Source organism: Tupaia chinensis, unplaced genomic scaffold, assembly GCF_000334495.1.
Source record: "Tupaia chinensis unplaced genomic scaffold, TupChi_1.0 Scaffold000061_1, whole genome shotgun sequence".
NCBI classification, from domain to species: Eukaryota; Metazoa; Chordata; class Mammalia; order Scandentia; family Tupaiidae; genus Tupaia; species Tupaia belangeri.
This window is the reverse complement of record NW_006159519.1, coordinates 2716454-2719670: the sequence shown is the minus strand read 5'-3', so window position 1 is coordinate 2719670 and position 3217 is coordinate 2716454.

Sequence of the window (3217 nt, the reverse complement as noted above, 5' to 3'; positions counted from 1 at the left end):
TCGCCCCGGCCCTGGGTGGGGCAGAACTGGGAGGCCAGGGGAGAGAGGGGAGGAGAGCAGAAGACGTGGGGGTGCGGGGAAAGGGAGAGAGCGGCGAGGGGTGGGGGGTGGGGGGCTGGAGCTATCAAGCAATCAGATCCTTGCTCCAGCATTTTAACTTCCACAAAACAGAGCCCATAGCAACAATGTTCTGGCCGTGTTTTTCCCCCTAACTGGTAACATTCCTGAGGGCAGAGAGAATCGCAACCCGGGGTTTCTGGCTGCTGTCAGACAGGCGCTGGGAAGCAGAGGAAGGCTGTGGACTGGAGGAGTGTAGGGATGCTTTTCACAGGGCCACCCTGGAGGGCATGTGAAGGTCATTTTAGGTTGTATGGGGGGAATATTTTATGGACCTCACCTGGGTCTATCCACCCATTCCTTCCCTCCTGGTCTGCCTAAGCCCAGCCTTAAGAAGGCATTTTCCTGCACACCGTCCCCAGAGTCTCAAAGAGCTGCCAAGAAAGTCCATGAAAGTCTGGACTGCGTTGCTGTTTTCACTGGGAGGTCCTGGGTGCAAACAATCTAGGTCCATCATTCTGTGGGGGCCCTCACCTCCACTTGGTCTGACCCAGCTTCAGTTAAGTCGTGTGACTTACACATCAGCCAAAGCAAGGGGAAAGAGAAGAATCGGCCACTCCTGGCGGGGACGGAGTCAACGCTTTTCCTTGATCGTCAGAGCAGCACAGGATGCAGTGTGAGGGACGACAGGTGGCAGGGTGGTTAAGACCCCGCACGGCCCACCACAGTTCAAGTCCCAGACCAGCAACTTGAAACTCACACCAGGTGTGTGCGCGTGTGCCCAAAATCCCAAGAGGAGACCGGAACAGAACAGACTGTGGTGTGGCCAGTTCCCCGGGGCGGGGGAGAGATTTCTCACTTTCCGTCTCTCTCTGTCTCTCTCCTTCTCTCTCCAACAAGTGTGCACACTTATGACAAAAGCCTAAGACAATAAACATTTAAAAAATAAAATTAGTGCAGCGTGGACCTTTTCTCCCCCTTAATATATTCATTCACTATTTGGGGAGGGGGTGAACACTACTTAGGAGCTGACTTTTTTCACAAGCAGAAAAAAAATTGGCAAAGGATCTTTTAAAGAAAGCGCTTAGAATATCAAGTTCCAGGTTCTTCAGAAGCAGCCCTTCAGCCTTGTCCTACGGGGATCCCCACACCTTCAACCAGGCTGCAGCCTCGGTGCTTCCTGGCCTCCCAGGGCCCTGGAACAGCTGCAGCGCTTATCTTCACCTGCGTCCTCAGTAGCCAGTGGCCTAGCCCCCACCGCCTGCACGATGGGGTCGAACTCAGGTGGGCATGTCTGGCCTCCCAAGTACATTTGGGACTGTGTGAGGGCGGAGAAGGTCTCTTCTGTATCTCTGTAACTGCACAGACGACACCTAGCTTTCGGTGAGTAGGCTGGCTAGTAAAACCCAGTTCCCACCCTGCAGTGTGCACAGCTCGGAGCCCACCGGAGCTTCGTCGCACTGCCTGTGCACCTGGTGGGGCGGGCATCCACCCTGGGGTCCAGGAGCTCAAATTCAGGACTGAACACTGTGAATTGCTGGAGCAAAGGGAGTCCCTCCAAGCTTTGGGTACCTCCGTTTGCTCTCTAGAAAATGAGGTGGCTCTTCCATGCCTTCCTTCCCTGGAGCATTTGAGGAAATGAAAGGATGCAGGCTGCACATTTTACTCGTGAGACATAACCTCAAAAATATCAGTCATTTCCATAATGGTTTTCCGAACACTGGCATGGCTAAAAGACCGTGTGTTCACCATCAAAAACTAGGACGGGGACCTAGTAAAATCGTTTCCCACTTCCATCATCCGTCTAGGTGAAGTTCTCACCAAGGCACAATGATGAAATTAAACCTAGCTATGTATTTAAGATGGATACTGCCCAGAAATTCTGGTGTGTTCATCGTGGTGTCAAAACCGTCAGTATCGCTTTTATCATTTCAGCAGTCTGACTTCCACTTCCAGAAGAAAGCAGGCTGCAGCTTAGCACCTTTGCAGCCTCTCCTCCTAAAAAAAAAAATAATAATAAGAGAAATAAACTAAAGTATAAGAACACCTATCAAAGGTTCAGTTATTCCCAAAGGAAAAGGAAAATATTTCAAGTGATTTTCTAAAATGCTTTGTCTAAAACAGCATGTCCTTACATTCTGCCTTTTGAAGATGAGAGTGAGAGCGAGAGCGAGAGCGAGAGAGAGAGAGCTGCAAACAGTTGTTTATGTCAGTGCCTTTTAAACTGCCTGGTCATAAAATATTCTCTTTGAGAGAAAGATGATCCCTTTGTGTCCCATAGATCAACTGCTTAATTCTGAGAGTTGGCGAATGCATATTAAGTATGCAGATTCCACTGGTACTTGCATTTGTATTAAATATCAGCTCCATACAATTTAAATGCATTGGGGTATGAAATGTACCAAAGACCGTTTTGCGGGCAGGATTCTGGCAAAGTAGCCCACTTTGCTTTAACAGTCTCGGTGCATTAATGGTCTGAAGGGCTTTGGGGGGCTCCCATTCCATTTTGAGTAATTAAGGGAAGAATGTGGGTTTCTTTATTAAAACACAGATTAAATCGCTGCTTCCAGAACCACCGTCTTTCTTGTGGGGAACCACTTGGTACAACAAATTGCTGTGACCTACAGTAGGAGGCTGGAGAAATCCTGCACTTCGTCTGTTTATACCATTTTCTCAGTTATCATTTATTTATGCCAAATCCTGTTCCTAAAAGGGAGAAGAGGAGAATAAATCTGGGCAATGCCAAGAAAGAAGGAAACGTGTGAAAACAGGAGGGGAAAAAAGGAGAGTGACTTTCAACACTCCCTCGTTGCTAATTGAGTTGAGCCACACAGTGCCGTTTTCATGAAAACGTGATATTAGCAGGATTGCTTAAAAAGAGCATTGGATGAATGAAAGGTTTTTTAGAAAACTTCTCCCAGCACAGCTTCCTAAATAGAGAAACTTGGAGGAGCACCCTCACAGCAAAATTCCATTATTTCTTAATGAGTCTTCAGAAAGTTGTTATTAGAATAGACAGAGCTTCATGGGTTTGAAGACAGTAAGGAACGTTTTACTATTTAAAAAGCCCTGCTCCATAAAAGTGGGTGGGTCTGTGCATTCACGTTGTCATTGTGCTTATTACTAAGACAGAGATGGAAAGAACCTAAAAGAGGGAAAG